We start from the raw sequence: 20,064 nt of genomic DNA, 5'->3' as shown, positions 1-20,064 counted from the left end.
GTTTCATAACTTCTGTTAGTTTCACTGTGTCTCTGTTTAGTTTCTGTTTCCAGGATCTGTCCATTGATGAGAGTGGGATGTTGAAGTCTCCCACTATTATTGTGTGAGGAGCAATGTGTGCTTTAAGCTTTACTAAAGTTTCTTTAATGAATATGGATGCCCTTGCATTTGGAGCATAGATATTCAGGATTGAGAGTTCCTCTTGGAAGATTTTATCTTTGATGAGTATGAAGTGCCCCTCCTTGTCTTTTTTGATAACTTTGGGTTGAAAGTCGAGTTTATTCGATCTTAGAATGGCTACTCCGGCTTGTTTCTTCAGACCGTCTGCTTGAAAAATTGTTTTCCAGCCTTTTGCTCTGAGGTAGTGTCTGGCTCTTTCCCTGAGATGAGTTTCCTGTAAGCAGCGAAATGTCGGGTCCTGTTTGTGGAGCCAATCTGTTAGTCTATGCCTCTTTATTGGGGAATTGAGTCTATTGATATTAAGAGATATTAAGGAAAAGTAACTGTTGCTTCCTGTCATTTTTGTTGTTAGAGTTGGCATCCTGTTCTTCTGGATGTCTTCTTTTAGCTTTCTTGAAGGATTCCCTTCTCGCTTTTTCTAGGGCGTGGTTTCAGTCCTGTACTGGTGTTTTTCCGTTATTATCCTTTGAAGGGCTGGTTTAGTTGAAAGATATTGTGTGAATTTGGTTTTGTCATGGAATACTTTGGTTTCTCCATCTATGGTTATTGAGAGTTTAGCTGGATATAGTAGCCTGGGCTGGCATTTGTGTTTTCTTAGGGTCTATATAACATCTGTCCAGGATCTTCTGGCTTTCATATTCTCTGGTGAGAAGTCTAGAGTAATTCTAATAGGCCTGTGTTTGTATGTTACTTGATCATTTCCCCTTACTGCTTTTAATATTCTGTCTTTACTTAGTGCATTTGTTGTTCTGATTATTATGTGTCAGAAGGAATTTCTTTTCTGGTCCAGTGTATTTGGAGTTCTGTAGGTTTCTTGAATGTTCATGGGCATCTCTTTCTTTAGGTACAGGAAGTTTTCTTCTATAATTTTGTTGAAGATTTTTGCTGGACTTTTAAGTTGATAATCTTCATTCTCATCTACTCCTATTATCTGTAGGTTTGGTCTTCTCCTTGTGTTCTGGATTTCCTGGATGTTCTGAGTTAAGATCTTTTTGCATTTTGCATTTTCTTTGATTGTTGGGTCCATGTTCCTAATGAAATCTTCTTCTCTTCCATCTCTTGCATTCTGTTGCTGATGCTTGCATCTGTCGTTCCTGATTTCTTTGCTATGGTTTCTATCTCTAGAGTTGTCTCCCTTTGGGTTTTCTTTATTGTTTNTACTTCCATTTTTAGATCCNGGATGGTTTTGTTCAATTCCATCTCCTTTTGGTAGTGTTTGGTAGCATTTTCCTGTAACTCTTTAAGGGATTTTTGTGTTTCCACTTTAAAGTCTTCTATCTGTTTACCTGTGATTTCCAGTATTTCCTTCTTAAAGTCCTCCATCATCATCATGAGAAGTGACTTTAGATCCATGTCCTGCTTTTCTTTTGTGATGGTGTATCCAGGATTTGCTATGGTAGGAGAGTTTGGTTTTCATGATGCCAAGTAACCTTGGTTTCTGTTGCTTCTGTTCTTATGCTTGCCTCCTGCCATCCGATTATCTCTAGTGCTTGCTGCCCTCAATATATCTGATTGGAGCCTGTCCTTCCTATAATCCCACTTGATTCAGGACTTCTCAGAGTCCAGATTCTCTGTGATTCTTTGATTGTGGGCTCCTGTGAACCTGAGATTCTGGGTGTGTCTGAGTTATTGGCAGTCAAGCTCCTCTGAGACACTCAAATACTAGTGTGATCCAGCTCTTGTTATCCTGGGATCCTGTTGTCCTAAGATCCTGGCCGTGTTACAGTGCATGGAAGTGGTGTCTCCTTTGAGCACCTTGGAGTTGTCTGGTCTGTTTGAAACCAAGGTAAGCCAGAACTGATTAAAAGGAACCTGAGCCTGTGGTCAGGAAAGGCTCTGGTGTCCTTGTTCCTGCTGTCACAGGCCCATCAAGATTGGATTGTAGCAGCTGTTGTGTTCCACTCACCAGTGATCCTAAGATCACTTGGGCAGTCTGCTAGGGATCATGGGGGTGTACGCCCACTCCGTGCCCTAGATGATCCGGTGCTGGTGCAGACTGGAAGGGGCTTGTGCCCCTGTTCAGGCTGGTTCTGTGCTGCCCTAGTGCTGTCTCAGGTCCTGTAGGCAATTGGATTGGAGCAGATGTTGAATTCCACTCACCAGTGATCCTAAGATTGCATGGGCAGTCCTCTAGGGACTGTGGGGGGTGTCCACCCACTCCGCACCCTAGGTGACCAGGTGCTGGCGCAGACCAGAAGGGATTTGGGCCCCTGGTCAGGCCTGTTCTCTGCTTCCCTAGTGCTGTCTCAGGTCCCATGTGCGATTGGATTGGAGTAGAAGTCATGTTCCACTTGCCAGTGATCCTAAGATTGGGTGGGCAGTCCTCTAGGGACCGTGGAGGTATCCAACCACTCCGCGCCCTAGGTGACCCAATGCTGGCGCTGACCGGAAGCAATTTGTCAACAAATATCTTCTTTAATACATTTTCAAGTAAATTACTTAACTTTCAAGTAAATTAAAATGCACCAGATATTTTAGAGACTAGTCTTTGCTGCTTCTCAGCACTGTCACTGTAGCCTCAAGCAGCAAAATACAACAAATAAAGTCAATGCTCTGCCTCTGTTTCAATAATTTTATTTACAAAATCAAGTACCAGGCAGGGCTCAGCCAATGAAGAGTGTCTAGTTAATCCATAATCTGTAAGTGATTTATTTTACCTGCTGTGAGGAAGTGGGATTTAATTCTTCATCTTTTCTCAACGGGTGCTACCTCTTTGGATTTTGAGCCATCTCATGAAAAGCAGTACATTTTTAGGATCCCCAAAAAAGCCTTTTGGAAACTCTCCCTAAAAATAATCCCCTTTCATCCCAAGTTGATGTTTTAAACTCTATTTTTGGTACCTCATCTATTTTAGGTATTTAAATCCAAGTTGGACATCAAACTTCTAGAAACATAGGCTCTTGAAGTTATTTCAGTTTTACAAGCTTGAAATGAAGAGAAGGCTTTATAGATGAGCTCTGTACAGCTGGAAAGGTTCCCCGAGGACATGCCCACCTGGGCCAATGAAATGTACTATGTCCAACAGACACATCTCCTGTTTCACAACTCTTAAGGGGTATGACACTGATTCTACTTTTCATAGTCTATGATATTTGAGTATCAAAACAGCAATAATCATTAGTTCAGTTTCTCTTTATTTGGTGGAGTTTCTGTATTTAAAAAAACTGTATATATTCTTTCTATAATTTCACACATAATATGCTGAATGTAGGTTTAAACATGAAAGAATCCGAGAAAGAAAAGATTGAAGAAAGGGTGGGTGAGAATCCTGCTACATCTTCTATTTACCAGATTGGTCAATATTCAAAATTCAAATAAAGAGAAATACATCATTGATTTATATTAAACTATTTATTTAGCAGTGAACAAAAGTAGCTGGCTGTCTTAGTCTGTTCCTGCTGCTATGCCAATCTGTTACAGAGTAAGTAGATTACAAATGTCAGAAATTAATTTCATAAAGCTTTGGGGGCTGAGAAGTCCAAGGGCAAGGTGCTAGCAATTTGTGTCTCCAGTGGACTTGATCTCTGCTTCTAAGATGGTAGCTTGTACATTGTGTCCTTCCATGATAGAAAGCCTAGAGAAAGTAAAGCGTGTACTCCAAGTGAAGCTGCTTGTAGAAGGACAAGTTATTGGTAAATATATTTTGAGTCTGAGTCTTATTTCTGGGAGCATGGGGCTGGGATGAAGAACCAAACCAAACTTCTACATTACATTTTTTGAAGGACATGTTTGACAAATAATACTGTGACTAGAGTCAATCAATGTATTTTCATTTCAAGGTTGCCTGTACCTTTTTTGGGTTTCTAGTCTTGGTAGTTATTGCTAACCATGACTGAAGTGTTAAGCCAGAGTGGGATGAGCACCAGGCCAGAAGTATTTCTTGAATATTGCTTCATTATGTTTATTAAAATTTACTGACTTTCTTGCATCTTACCTTAGTACAGTTAAATAAAATGGATAAAGAATGACTTAGCATATGTTACATATATTTTAAACCGAATACAGCAGAGTTTAAACCAAATGACTGTGTAGTCTTAGGTTTGTGATTTGGCCTCTACTAGAAAAACTATTTTCCTGAGTAAAATGATGATAAATATAATCTTTAGCTCAATGTTTGTTATGGTGATTAAATTTGAGAAGTAAATATTTTTCCTTAATAGGAATTGAAAAGTCAGTCCCATGTGGAGAAATGATCCAGTAAATATTTGCTATAATAATAATGATAATAATCAGATTATTACACTTGAAGCTTCCACATATAATGAAGGGACTGATATTAGCCATTAACATGCATACACTATGTTGTATGAAATACAATAAAAGGTATGGAGACTTTTCTCTTTGAAAGTGACTTAATATTTCCCCTAAATCATAATAAAATTTAACAATATTCCTTCACTAGGTAGGGAAAAAATTAGGATGCCACCTTAAACCTACTGTTGCTTTTCAAAGAAATATTGTTAATGTAGTTACTACCAAGAAGTATACACCAGTTGGCACAAACTCACAATTGGCATATAGTTTCTAATGTAGTATAAATCTGTGCATATGAAAAAAAAAAAAACCTGAGGATAACTGTGGAAAATCATCATAGCATTCTGATTCAGCTTTTAGATACCTTTCATCATTTAAGCCATCAAAATGAATCCTCTTGTCCTTAACATATGTATTGAATATGGTTATGAGCAGGTTTTGATTTCATACCATGTTGTATATTCAATGTCAATTAAGGATGAGATGTGTTCAGTTGAGTGTGAAGCATATCTAATGAAGGAATAACATAAACCAAGATGGGGACTATGGAGCAATCAACTCAAACAAGCACTTACTCTTGTTTTGGAATATGTGATGAGAGAAATTTATGGCATTATTTTAGTGGTCAGGGATTTATAGTTAATGGAGTCAAAAGACAATTGATACACACATGGACCCCACAGATGCACACATACATAATTTATTGGCTTCTTATCAACCGCTTACCCATTCTTTCTTTCAGGATATGTCTATTGAGACTCTACCATGTGTCAAGTAGGACTACCACATAACCAACACAGACATGCTTTGATTCTCACTCTTGGCCATACCCTAAAGCACAGGAAGATGACTTGTGTTTCGACAGCAGAGTCTGTGGTTCTACAGGCACATTTGGCTGCCAACTCAATTATCTTCTTTCAGAAAGAGAATTTAGAAGGTAGCCAGGGAGTAATAAACTAACAGGAGAAACAGAGAGGAGATCAAACACTGATCACCGAACTAATAAGAACAAACAATGGGTCTTTTCCTAGTCCTGCCCAATATCCACATTTTGCTCCAAATCTGTTCTCTAGGGCTTTGGCTCTTTGAAGACAATTTTTAAAAGAATTATTCATTTTCCATAAATAGTTTTCCTCAGAGTGCTTTATTTACAGTTACACTCATTTTCTCTGTAGCCACACAGCCTGCTTGGTCACATAGAGCGACTTCCTCCTCTATGCAGTGCTTTCTAAGCACCCCTGACCACATCAGACTCAATGTGCCTGAGCTCTGAACTCCACACAGCTGAAGATACATGATGGAGTACTGACACAACATACTATTAGTCCCATTCTTCCTTAGGTCTTTGGTACTATAGTAATGCAGTAATCATATATTCACAGAGTCCTTTTTAGAGCTAGGGCCTAGAACACAGTGGATTGCTTAGGGTATTAACAGGAAATGAAAACCATAAATGACTCATAATAGTTGCTATCAACTAGGTTGTCATTGTGTGTGTGTACATTTATCACACTTTAACACATACTTTGTTTTATAACTATTTTTCAAAATGTATATTGCTTTATATTATTTTGTTGTAAATATTTTGCCTGTATGTATGTCTGTGCATGCTGTGCTTGCCTGATGCCCATGGAGGCAGATGGGGCATGTGACCCAGTACTGGAGTTACTGATGGTTGTGAACTTCTATGTCATTACTCCCAATTGAACCTATGTCCTCTAGAAGAGCAATCAGTGCTCCTAACTTCCAAGCCATATCTTCAGTCTAAAGATTCATTTTTAGTTTTAATTGTGTGTGTGTGTGTGTGTTTGTATGTGTGTGTGAGTATATGTGCATGTACACACATTTGTATGAGTTTGGAGTTACCCTCATAGTTCAGAAGAGGGTATTGGATTCTCTGGAACTGTAATCACAGGCAGTTATGACCCACATGATCTAGATGCCCGAAACTGAACTGGTGTCCTCTGTAAGAACAGTAACCAATCTTAACATCTGAGTCAACTCTCCAAAAAATTTTAAATTTCATGATATCATGAACAATTTTATCATCAGTAAGTATATTTCCTCACCTTGTCTCAGACCCAGAGAATTGGAGCCAACCAACCATGGCCAAGCCTCTACAGCCCTCAGCCGAGTGTTTCCTCTTTTAAAGTTGCCTGTGGCAGGGATATTAAAAGTGACTAATACAAGAAAGCCAAAGCCTGGGGAAGTAAGGTAAGCTTGCCCACGTTCATAGGTGAGAAACAAAAACTGTTCCCTGCTTATCATCAATGCTTTCGGCAGATACAAGCACATGCCTCCCATACAGAATTTCAGAGTATTGCTTTGTATACAGGAAACAAGACCAAACAGAACGTGCTACAGACATCAGAGCCGACAAGTGATGGTATAGGTGGGTTGATTAACCTCTTTCTCTACCCCCAATATCGATTATCAAGAGACCCTGGTTTCTTGTTTCATATCAAAGATGCCAGTCTTATCAAACTGCTCAGGGATCCTTTCCTTTCTTAATTCCAACCTGGGGAAATTATGTCTTGTTAGTCAAAAGGAGCTGGTGCCTTCTACAGAGATACCCAATAGGGGCAATCCTTATTCACAGTTTAGAGATACTTAGGTGTGCCCTGCCAATTTTTACAATCCTTCCCTCCTAGCCCACTCCTCACACTTGAAGAAACAGTATTTGTCTCCCGCAAAAGGCTCCAGTCATCCTGACAGAAGTGCTTGCTGCTGTTTCTCTGTGAGCTATCCATTGCTGGTAAATGGGGATGACAGGATTTGCAGGTGTTTGAGCAAGAATAAGTGGCACACAGGATGCAAGTCTTAGGGATTGGCTCTGAAGCTCTCATGAATATCCTTCCTCTATGTATTTGAAAGCCTTTGCACTGTTTGTGCAGTTGGTACTTGGCCCACCTTTGGGTTGGGAAGGATAATATGCCAGAAGATATTTCAAGTTGTATGTGGTGCTTAGTCATATAGCTGGGAGTCGGGAGAATAGACTCCACAGCCTCATTGATCTAAGGATTTAAGGACATTAAGTTTTATAAAGCTCGATGTATTCGTCAATGAAAGTGGACTCATCGCACATAGTTTACGTAATTCTTGGTTCTTTGTAGGCAGTAATTATTCCTGGTGTGATTTTTTTTTCAGTATCCAACTGTCTCCCATTGTCTAGGATTGTAGATTTATTTCCCCAATGTGAAATTTGCAGTGATAAATACCAGGAAAGGCCTATGTATATCAGATCCATCTTCTACTCTTAGTTATGCATTAAACATAAGCATTTTCTTGCCAGTGTACAAGCTTCAGGCAGGCAGGGATAGTATGGGCCTTGCTCTATGCACAGTAGTGATGTGTGGTTGCTACTTGGTTAAGTATTTAATGAAAACATCAATCACCAGGTCAAATGGAAATTAAACTAGGTTACATGACTAGTCCACAGGATGCCATGTTTTAAATGCTTAGGAAATGTGAGAAAATTTTGTTAAGGCCTTTCTTTGAGAATCCTCTAATCTCCTAGATTTTACTTTCAGGCTTTAAATTATAAGCCTTCATTTAACAAGTTTCCATTGTAAGTTGTACAGGGTAATTAATGAGACACAGCGGGTGTGGAAAGATGACCATGCCAGTCCTTTGGGGACCGAGCATTAAGGCACTTCAAAGAAGTTATTCTAAATTGTTACTGTAAGTTTTCTTTGGTTGTGCTTACTGTTTGTCTTCCTGCTTTGAAATGCTAATAGCATGTTCTCTTTTTGTCCCACTCATCTTTTAATGTGTAACCACAGTTTTTCCAGCCACAGAACTTTGACTTGAACAAACACTTTCACTGAACCCAGTTTGTGAGCCTGGAAAGTGCAACAGGGCAACAAGTGTACACCTCTATAGCAGCTGAGCAGAATTTCATCTGCCTCTTAGCCATCAAAGAGAATGGGTCCTGAAATGACACATTTCTTGTCTTTTACCCGACATGAGTTACAATGAAGACAAAAGAGCCCATTCTCATTCTTGAAATGCTGTCATTGCAGGAGGCCAAGGTCATTGTCTTGCAACCCAGCATTTAGGTTGTAAATGTAAAGACAGTGGCTGTACTGACATTGTGTTTTGGGAAATGCACAACTCTTTGACCCCTAATAAACAGTCTGAAAAGAGTAAGGAAGGAGCTGGACAGATGGTTCAGCAGTTAAAAGCCTTTACTGCTCATGTAGAAGACACAATTCCGATTCCTAGACCACAAGAGGCAGCTCACAATCATCTGTAACTCTATGTCCAGATCAGATGCCCTCTCCTGTCTCTTGGCCTCCATGGGAACCTAAATCCACTTGCATGTATTTGTGCACGCGCACACAGGCGTGCGCGCGCACACACACACACACACACACACACACACACACACACATACACTCATAATTTAATTAAAAATAAATATTTAAGAAGAAAAGAGAAGCTACAATTTGAATTTGTGGCATGACAATTATCTTAATGATTTCTAGTTATATTATTTAGACTTTTTTTTTTTTTTCCCTTTGGTTTTTCGAGACAGAGTTTCTCTGTATAGCCCTGGCTGTCCTGGAACTCACTTTGTAGACCAGGCTGGCCTCGAACTCAGAAATTCACCTGCCTCTGCCTCCTGAGTGCTGGGATTAAAGGCGTGCGCCACCATGCCCAGCTTTATTTAGACTTTTTTTGAGGTAGGATCTTATAAATGGCCTTGGATCTTCTTTCTCCACTACCAAGAAGTGGGGCTAACAAGCATGAACCAATAAACACAGCCACCACCCACCATTTTGACTTCTTGAGATAAGGTTTGGCTGTGTAGCCCAGGCTGGTCTAGAACTTTTGATTTTCCATCCTTTGCTTCTCCAGTACCAAATTTCCACTGTGGACCACCACACTGAGGTCTTCATTTCCCTCTTAATCTTGTGAGAACTTGACATTGTCTTCCACAAATGAGGATAGACTAAGACCTTGGAAGCCAAATTAATATCCCAAGTTTACAATCAGAGAATTGAAATTTGAGTCCAGATGGGCTTGAGTCTAGAGAACAAGTTTTTTGTCTCTTTAATAAATGATATGCCTAGTGCCTTTTCCCTACCAAAGGCTTCGCTTGAGAGTAGTGATCAGGGTGGAGTGCAGCAGGTAAAGAGCCCATGCTCATGTTGCCTGCCATTTACTAGAGGGCTGGATCATGGCTCCAGTTCCCAAGGTTTTCTTCTGAAAATCTGTAGAGCAATGTGGTCCTTGACATATGCACTGCTCAGTGATTGCTACTTTGCTTTCCTATTACCACGTTATAGCACAGATGAATGAGCGTACATTATTTTAGGCTGTAGAGGAAATGCACATGAAGTTGGGGAAGACCATGGAAGAGGGACGAGGCTGGTGGTAGGTAAACACTTTACTAAAGAAGAAAGAGACAGAACTAGGAGAGATCCAGGCTGAAGTAGCTGCATGTGTAGAGGCCCTGAGGCAGAAGCCAGCCCTGTGTGTCATGTAGTGAAAGGACTGTTGTTACACTGAGCACATGGAGCCATTTCCCTTCAACATTCATGAGAGTTACTGTGGCACAGGGCATTTACTTACGTCTTTGTCTTTCCCTTTTAGTCCCAGGGGATTTACGGTCTTAGAGTTCTGCACAGTTTTCAGACCTTGATTCTTTAATTGTTTTTCAAGACAGCTCATCCAGCCCAGTTTTCATCAAGTGACTTACACACTAAACCTAGATTACAAAGGAAGCTTCCAGAATGTTCTATCTTTACTGATTTCAACCATATATTAGGACCTTTGATTGTGGGTAGAATTTAGATTGTAAAAGATAGCTCTGCCTTTCCAGAAACATGATAATTGGGAATGAGTCATTATCTTTTAAAGGAACAAAAACCCAGGTTAGAAAACACAGGTGCAGGTCTCCCCAGGGTCTGGCACATGTGAGTTTCCTACCAATGTAGGTAGAGGGGGCTCTGGAGGAAGTGGTTCCCTGGGCCATTGAATACCAAAAATAATTCAGGTAAATGAAGTGTCTTCTAAGAAAAGTAACATTTCCTTCTCATTATAGACATGGTCATGTATAGTGGCTTCGGGGTGTGGGGAAAAACAGGGAAATGAAATGAACAGGACAAGTGAAATTTGAGATAAGTCAAAGGTTAATAAATATCTCTACAGAAAACTAGAGAGACAGGCTATCTTGGAGTTGTCATTATAGAAATGTCTCTGAGTTTAGTGCGCAGGTGATGTTAGCCCTAATAGAATGGAGGGTCAGAGAGAGACTAGGGAAATGGATTTCCTTAGGCTCTTTCATGTGGTAGAGGAACTGAGGTCACACAGTCTGTGAGAAGTTAAGCTCAGGAATGGTAGCTACTCAATGCAATCTTGAGAAAACACCAAGCCAGACACTCTGCAATGCGCTCACCATTGCAGGTCAGGGTCGGGGAAGAGGAAAGCAGAAAAAGACTGCTAGAGATGAATCAAGACTGAAGACTAAAGCAATGGGGTAGTTAACATGGAGGGCTCTCCTTAACTGGAGCCAGGAATGGAAAATGGATGTTAGAATTGAGACCGACACCAACACACACACAAAAAAAGCAAAAACTAACAAACAAACCCAGCCAACCAAACACAGAACACCTCTAAACAAAGGCTGCAGGTAAATAACCTTGTGCCCATGGCACTTTTTTTGTAACTGTATTTTGTTTATATCTGATGTTGCAATTGGAGTGACATCTTAGAGTGAGGTATATGAGTACATGGAAAACTCATATTGTATTTATATTTTCTACATATAACATTATCTCAACATTTATAAAAAGTAAGACAAAAGATGGACCACACACATAAAAGTTATGTGACCCACTCTCTTCATAGTTATCGTGTACCTGTATCTACAACCTCCCTTTATTGCTTATTTTATGAGGCTGGGGGAATCTAGAAATCCAGAACATTTCTGTTGCTCTGAAATCCTACATGAATCTAAGGAGATCTTTACAAAATCTGCTCGCTGTTAAACACCTGGAGACTACTCTCCTCATTCTCTGTCTAAAAGGGTTTTCCCATATGTATACAGTGGTGCTAATTATATAAAAACTCAAACCTTTAGCACGATCTAAAGAATAGTACAATTTAGCTTCTTCCTCCTTCCTTTCCTACCGTCCCTTTCTGTCTCTCTCTTCCCTTCTGTTACCCTTCTCTCATTTCCTTTATTTCCTCCCTGTCTTCCTCTCTTCAGTTATGCACTTTTCTGCTTTGAACTCTTTTCTCACCAGAAGGCTAGAACTCCATCTAAGCTCATGTTTCACATCTTTGTTTGAGCTTTGAATTATCTTTAGGGTTGGTCCTTCCTCCTCATTAAGAAATTAAACTAAGTACCTCTCTACTGAAACTGCAGTGTGCTTACTACCATATGTCAGTCAAATGTCTTATGCAGTACACCAATAAATGCAGTTATATTGGACACATAGATTCCCAATTTAAGAGAACATCTGAGATACTCTTTCCTATTTTCAGTGTGGATGTCCTCCCACCTATAACCCCTAAGCATCCCAAACCAGGAGCATCTGCAGCCCAGCTACAGGAAGGAGGTAGGTGACTGTCTTTCCTGGGCAAGTTTTGTTTTGTTTTGTTTTGCTTTGTTTTGTTTTGTGAGATGGTATGAGCCCTGGGTTGCTGTTCTCAAATGCAGGACAAGATTCCTCAGGAGTTCAAGCATGGGGAGACATTTGACCTATCGGTTAAATGACTAAACCATGGGTTGACAACTAGACCATGGAAACATTTGCCTGAAAACCAGTATAGGTAGTTAAGAAAAGGTGAGAGTTGGAACCCTAGACAGGGGTGTTTCATGCATTTACATTTCAGTATTTATGTCTTGCAAGACATTGGTTGCTCCTTTCACTAGAGAGGGTGTGGCCTCTTTCGTCTGTTTTAGATCATAAAGGGAAAAGTGGTGTACCTTGTCTCAGGGAATACATTTGCAAGAAGGCTTCCTATGGCTTCAGCCTTGATTTCTATACAACAGGGGAGAAATCCTCCAAACTGCTCTACAAGCGAGAGGTCTCTGTGTCAGCTCTTCAAATTCTAAATGATTCAGTGTGAAGACAAGTGTCAGTGCTTTTCAGGCCATTTGAGAAAGCAAGGTGTACCAGAAGGGGTTATATGTAGGAGATAGTAGTGTACTGGGGAGTTCCTAGACAGGACTGTCATATCCACCTCGCTTCCAAGTTTGGCTTGTATCTGCCAGTGGCAGGTGCCACAATGTGATGTAGCGTTAAGCTCATGTGTGGCAGCACTTGCAGTTTCCATGTGTAAGCACCCATCACACCGTTTCCTGGAGAAGGACTGTACTGGACTTTCTAGAGCCCTGCTGCGCTGTCCCTAGAGGAGGAGGATGCAGCTCAAGCACTTTGCCACATGACAGCCCCTTCTGAGGATGGCTGCTTGTTTTCTGCGAACAGTTTTATACTCCCATTCCTAAGAAGCAGCCCCACTAATTGTGTGAACTACAAGCTCCACGGGTTTTGGATCTTCCCCTGATTGTACTCTTCTAGCAGAGGAAGAATTCAAACAAAAGGTACTGGTTTTGAGCTCACAATGTGCTAGATGACTGGAGCTTTATGTCTCAGGATGGGAGTTCTGTGCCAGGAATAGACTGCATACCAAATAGAAATTCATTTGCTATGTGTTGAATTAAAATCGCTGGCTATGAAAACTGCCACCATACCCATGGCTGATTTTGCCATTGGGTGGAGTTCTGGGTTCTTCTGCCCCTCCCACAAGGCAAGACAGATAGATGCATGCCTTCATTTCCATTTAGATGACATTTTTTAATCTCTTAGAGTGGGGCATCTACTATTAAGTCTTACATCAAATTATTTTAGGGCTTTTACCGTCCTCTACTGAATCTAATGCCGTGCTGATGGAACCGGTTCCAGAGATGTGTAAGCCTCTGATTTAGGAATGTACTTGCTGGAGGCCCATTCTGGTTTTTATAGTAGCCTATTAATAAAGCATCATCAGATTTGGAATCTTAATGTAAGGAAGGTAAAGCTCTGGGAGCATTCTTTCCCTTGTTGCCATGACGCATAGTCTACAGTGTTCTGTATGCATCTTTTTGAACTACTGTATTCAAACATTTGTGCTCTGTTCTCCTTCCCAGCATTGCCTCACTGTGAGGGCTTGTGAGATTGTCATCAGATGTGTATAGAGGAAAAGACTGGCAGGTCTGGATACTAGTAGACATTATATGCCATTTGCCAGAAAGAAGCTAAAGGAGATTGTTCTGCAGAGAAAAAAAAACTTCTATTAAGAGAGATGACTTTATGGCCAAGGGGAAATGTGTGTGTGACATAATTGGTCTTGACCTGGGAGAGCCTGAGATAAGACAAAGTGTCACAACACAGGCAGCACGATAGAACCCTGGGGGAAGGGGAGGAGAGAGAGAGGAGGGATAAATACCATGGGTACCACAACTAATGTCCTGAAGGAAAAAAAACCTTCAAAACCCCAGAACAAAGACAGTCTTTTACTCTTATAGGCTGTCAAAAGATGGCATGGAGTCCACACCATGTGACCTCTTCTACATTCCAGGATAGGAGGCAGGTACTGTGTGTGGCCTAAGTTCAGAGTTGCTTTCATTCTTGGGGTGATTGGAAGGGAAACATAGGCTTATTTTTCACACCTAGGCATGAGTCAAAGCCACTTCGTGTTTGTCCTTTGTCCTAAGGGATAGACTGAGGAGGAGGACTTGGTGTGATTTCTCTAAGAATGCGTGGGTGGGGGTGTTATCTAAAGACTGATGATGAACAAGATATGCTATGAATCAGTTGATAAGTCAACCTTAAAAATATGACTTAGACAAATGGAATCTCCAAATTCTGGCTTGTTTAATTCTCAGGATGTCACTGGCAGCCGTAAAAGGATTTCTGTCTCCATCCAACAAATCCAGAGAGATATACAATGCATAGTATATAAGACCTATTATTACAGAGTGAGGTGGGGTAACCTCCACTATTATGACTAGACCATGGCCAAAGGGTCATTGTGATGGCCTACATTTTTAGACTGGCTGTATGTTATTTCTTAAAGTTTCTACAACAGGCAGCTCTCTTTGGGTCTTATTCCTGCCCATGTGATTGACAGACCCATTTGGATTAACTCTGAAGCTAAGCAGAAAAGTATATCTTTGTTCTTTACTAGAAAAGTTCCGACTAGATAGTAATCTCATGATTTGAGGGACAGTTGAGAATGCCATCTGTCTAGCCAGGTCCAGAAAACTCATTCTTTTACAGGTCATCAAAGTTCTGCCATTTGAGCCTCTGGTTTTACAAGTTGTTCGCTTTGAGAAAAATATCAACCCCAGTGACCTTCAAGCTTGCTAATATTTGAGTTGCCATCTAGCAAGAGAAGATATCAACAATAGGCTATCTGTATTTAACTTAATTTTAAGTTAACATACAAAGGAGCCAGTTGCATTGTAATATTCTCAGACATACCTTGAATTGGTGTTTTGAGGTTATTAAAGTGTTACAATTCCCTATCCAATAAGCATTATATATATATATATATATATATATATATATATATATATGTATATATTTAAATTATTTATTCATGTGTTTGCCCCAGTGTATACATTCTTACCATGAGTGGTGTGTGTAATACTTGTGGAGACCAGAAGAGGGCATTGGATCCCCTGGAGCTGGAGTTAGAGGTAGTTATGAGTCATTACTTAGTAGGTCAACCTAACTCAGCTCCTCTATAAGAGCAGCCAGTGTTCATAACTACTTCATTTCTACTTTGTAGTTCTTCAGTATGGCATTTGCATGGAAAGAGCTGTTGTGGAACTTTACATAGCTGAAAAAAAAAAAAAAGAAGAAGAAAAGAAAAAAGAAGAGAATCTACTTAGTTGCTCAAGGAAAACCAGTAATGAAGGGCAGAGGCAGGCAGTTAACATAAATGGGTATGACTCCAGTACATTCCTCACTGTGATGAGTTTTTGCTGCTCAGTAGAGTAGGTCAAAAGCTAAAATATTCTAAACGTCTTTTGGGAAGAACAAGAGTCAAGACATGAACCTTCCTGCATTTCTAATTGCATCCTCAGACTATGGCACCAAGCCATCTTGTTGCTAAGATCCATTGCCTTAAGAAAATGGGATTGGATGGCACCTGTCTGCTGCTCAGTGACACATATCAAAGCCCAACTGTTTCACCTTGATTTTTTTCATCTCCACCAGATGGAAAATTGGGCAATTCCTCAATTAAATGTCACCAACCCTCATGCACCCCTAGCAGCAAATGCCTCATTTCTCAGGGGTTTGGCAAAATTTCACCTCTCTGCTCTCTCATTTTCCCTGGCTCAGCACTGGAAAAGTGGGGGCAAAGATGCAACTTTTAGCCTGGCTGCTTCTTGCTTTTAAGACACTCGTTCAGCAGAGAAAGCAGTTTTGTTGCTTGGAACAGGCCCATTTCTTTTCACCTGGTGCGAGACTGTGGAACACTCCAATTCTCATTCATAATTTCCACCCAACTGGAGCAGAATGGAAGGAAGAGATTTCTCCTTTGTATTTTAAATTGGCTAACCAGCCCAGCCCTTTTTAGAGGCAGTTAAAAAGCTATGGTGTGAAGACTGGAGTGGGTGGGTGGGGGAGCACCCTCATAGAGGCATGAGGAGGGGGTATTAGATAGGAGGTTTCCAAATGGGGGACCTGAACAGGGGAAAACATTTAAAATGTAAGTAAAGAAAATATTAATCAATCAATCAGTCAGTCAGTCAATATTGTGTCTCATTAAAAAAAAAAATACCTCAAAACCCCAGGCTTTTTAGTAAAGGGGCCTTACTATATTTGGAGACCAAAATCAGCCTCTGTTTCAAATAAATGTTTACATGTCTCTTGCAATTTTGTGCTATAGTTAGTCAACAAATATTTACCAGTGTCTACCAAGATCATGAGACTATAGAGGAGACTGGAGATATGTAAAGGAATTTTATTTCATGGGAACTCTCAGTGGCCAACGAAGAGGGGAGTTAGACTGGTTTAAAGAGCTGAGGGCTGAGGCTTGCAAGAGTTTAAGAAACACAAGCAATATTGTGTTTCTCTAGAGTTGTATGTTGTTAAGCCACATAAGGCTTTTGGCTGAAATTAGAGTTAAACCAAGGTCTTAAAGAAACTGTGAATTTTTCCCCACTGAGGAAGCTAAGAGAGGAGTCATTTTTCCACTGGTTCAGCGACACTCCAGAGAATAATCTACCCAACTATACTCCTCCAGGTAACCATGACCATTGCACATTTTGGGTCACACAGACTTATACACTGTCACACAAACACGTACACACATACACATAGATATATATGCATAAACACACAGACTCACAAAGACATGAACATAGGTGAACGCTTGTTGGGGGCAAGGAGAGAGAGAGCATGGGAATGGAAGAAAGGGGGTGCTGGAGGGTTAGTATGATCAAAATACATGTATAAAATTGCCAGGGAATAAGTGGGAGACATGCTTTAAAATGGAGAAAATTGGTTGAGAAAGAATAGAGACTTTTGTGGAGGCATTTCAGGAACAAAAATAACTCAGTGTCACACACAGGAGCACAGCAAACTTAGCTCAGCAAACCAATAAAGAAGCATTTGTCAAGACCAAAACTGGGCTAACAAGCATAATTAGCCAAAATGGCTTTCTACGTGTAAGTGGTGACTCTGTCTCCTCCTGTTGTAGAAGCTTGATTTCACACTGTGGCATCACTGGTTAATTGGAATGTCAGGTCTTTTGGTTAGACCTCACTAAATGCCAGGTCCCTATCAGACACTAATATAGTCACCAAGCATCATTTAGAAATGTATATCCAGAGGCTATAGAAATTCTGAAGACACTGAAACATTCAGGATTATAATTTTAAATGACTTAGTATTCTCAGAAAAAGTTAAGTGTAACACAAGCTACCAAAATATTCTATATTAATACATTCTATATTAATACATTAAAATGAAGTCTGTGTTTGGTTCTATTAAACCTTTCTCTCTTTTTTACTTCTGAATTTCAGTGTCTATGTTACTACTACACTATTCTATTTTCAAAGATCTTTTTCATCATTTTTAAAAAGATTTATTTATTTTTTATTAGATGTTTTCTTTATTTACATTTCAAATGTTATCCCCTTTCCTAGTTTCCCATCCAAAAATCTCCCGTCCCCTCTCCCCTCCCCCTGCTCCCAACCAATCACTCCCATTCCTGGCCCTGGCATTCCCCTATAATGAGGCATAGAAACTTCACAGGACCTAGAGCCCCTCCTCACATTGATGAACAACTAGGTCAGCCTCAGCTACATATACAGCTAGAGCCACAAGTTCCACCATGTCTTTTCTTTGATTGGTGGTTTAGTTCCAAGGAGCTCTGGGGATGCTTGTTAGTTCATATTGATGTTCCTCCTATGGGGCTTCAGACCCCTACAGCTCCTTGGGTACTTTTTCTAGCTCCTTCATTGGGGACCTTGGGCTCTGTCCAATGGATGATTGTGAGCATCCACTTCTGTATTTGCCAGGCACTGGCAGAGTCCCTCAAGAGACAGCTATATCAGGCTCCTGTCATCAGGCTCTTGTTAGCATCTACCATAGTGTCTGGGTTTGGTAGTTGTTTATGGGATGGATTCCCAGGTGGGGCAGTCTCTGGAGGGTTGTTCCTTCAGCCTCTTCCCTGAATTTTGTCTCTGTAACTCCTTCCATGGGTATTTTGTACTCCCTTCTAAGAAAGATTCTGAGCTTCTTGGATAATATCCACTTATCAGTGAGTGTATATCATGTGTGTTCTTTTGTGATTGGGTTACCTCATTTAGGATGATATCATCCAGATTCATCCATTTGTCTAAGAATTTCATAAATTCATTGTTTTTAATAGCTGTGTAGTACTCCACTGTGTAAATGTACCACATTTTCTGTATCCATTACTCTGTTGAGGGACATCGCGGTTCTTTCCAGATTCTGGCTATTATAAATAGGGCTGCTATGAACATAGTGAAGCATGTGTCTTTATTACATATTAGAGCATCTTCTGGATATATGCACAGGAGTATATTGCTGGATCTTCTCGTAGAACTATGTCCAATTTTCTAAGGAACCTCGAAATTGATTTCCAGAGTGATTATACCAGCTTGCAGTCCCACCAGCAATGGAGGAGTGTTCCTTTTTCTCTACATCCTTGCCAGCATCTACTGTCACCTGGGTATTTGATCTTAGTCATTCGTACTGTTGTAAGGTGGAATCTCATGGTTGTTTTGATTTGCATTTCCCTGATGATTAAGGATGTTGAACATTTTTTAGGTGCTTCTCAGCCATTCAGTATTCCTCGGTTGAGAATTCTTTATTTAGCTCTGTACGCCATTTTTTTTTTTAATACAGTTGTTTGGTTTTTCTGGAGTCCAACTTCTTCAGTTCTTTGTATATATTGGGTATTAGTCTCCTATCAGATTTAGGATTGGTAAAAATCCTTTCCCAATCTGTTGATGGCCTTTTTGTCTTATTGACACTGTCTTTTACCTTACAGAAGCTTTGCAATTTGATGAGGTCCCATTTGTCAATTCTCCATCTTACAGCACCAGCCATTGCTGTTCTGTTCAGGAATTTTTTTCCCTGTGCCCATATCTTCGAGGCTTTTCCCCACTTTCTCCTCTATAAGTTTCAGTGTCTCTCATTTTATGTGGAGTTCCTTGATCCACTTAGACTTGAGCTTAGTACAAGGAGATAAGAATAGGTCAATTTGCATTCTACATGATAACTACCAGTTGAGCCAGCACAATTTGTTGAAGATGCTGTCTTCTTTCCACTGGATGATTTTAGCTCCTTTGTCAAAGATCAAGTGACCATAGGTGTGTTAGTTTATTTCTGGGTCTTCATTTCTTTTCCATTGATCTACCTCTGTCACTGTACCAGTACCATGCAGTTTTTATCACAATTGGTCTTGTAGTACAGCTTGAGTTCAGGCATGGTGATTCCACCAGAGGTTTTTTATTGTTGAGAATAGTTTTTGCTATCGTAGAATTTTTGTTTTTCCAGATGAATTTGCAAATTTCCCTTTCTAATCAGTGAAGAATTGAGTTGGAATTTTGATGGGGATTGCATTGAATCTGTAGATTGCTTTTGGCAGGATAGTCATTTTTACTATATTAATCCTGCTGATCCATGAGCATGGGAGATCTTGCCATCTTCTGAGATCTTTGATTTCTTTCTTCAGAGACTTGAAGTTCTTACCATACAGATCTTTCACTTGCTTAGTTATAGTCACACCAAGGTATTTTATATTATTTGTGACTGTTTTGAAGGGTGTTTTTTCCCTAATTTCTTTCTGAGCCTGTTTATCCTTTGTGTAGAGAAAGGTCACTGATTTGTTTGAGTTAATATTATATCCAGCTTCTTCACTGAAGTTGTTTATCAGGATTAGGAGTTCTCTGGTGGAATTTTTGGGGTCACATATATACTAATATATCATCTGCGAATAGTGATATTTTAACTCTTCCTTTCCAATTTTTATTCCTTTGATCTCCTTTTGTTGTCTAATTGCTCTGGCTAGGATTTCAAGTACTATATTGAATAGGTAGGGAGAAAGTAGGCAGCCTTGTCTAGTCCCTGATTTTAGTGGGATTGCTTC

The 20,064-nt window shown here is 40.1% G+C and overlaps 1 long non-coding RNA gene across 2 annotated transcripts in view; it reads left to right on the top strand.

Moving 5' to 3' along the window:
- The window catches only part of LOC115065343, a 100,707-nt gene that overhangs the window by 24,013 nt on the left and 56,630 nt on the right, over positions 1–20,064 (top strand). The window contains exons 2-4 of one of the 2 annotated variants that reach the window (XR_003845120.1): positions 6,514–6,648; positions 6,770–6,826; positions 11,929–12,002. The exons of the other annotated variant lie outside the window; for it this stretch is intronic. This is a non-coding gene — a long non-coding RNA (uncharacterized LOC115065343). Of the gene's footprint in view, positions 1–6,513; positions 6,649–6,769; positions 6,827–11,928; positions 12,003–20,064 lie in introns of those variants that run through there. 2 annotated transcript variants of the gene reach the window in all.

The sequence above is a fragment of the Mus pahari genome, chromosome 14, assembly GCF_900095145.1.
Source record: "Mus pahari chromosome 14, PAHARI_EIJ_v1.1, whole genome shotgun sequence".
Taxonomy (NCBI): Eukaryota; Metazoa; Chordata; class Mammalia; order Rodentia; family Muridae; genus Mus; species Mus pahari.
Note: the sequence above shows the minus strand (reverse complement) of the source record. Positions and strands in the feature narration are given on the sequence as shown.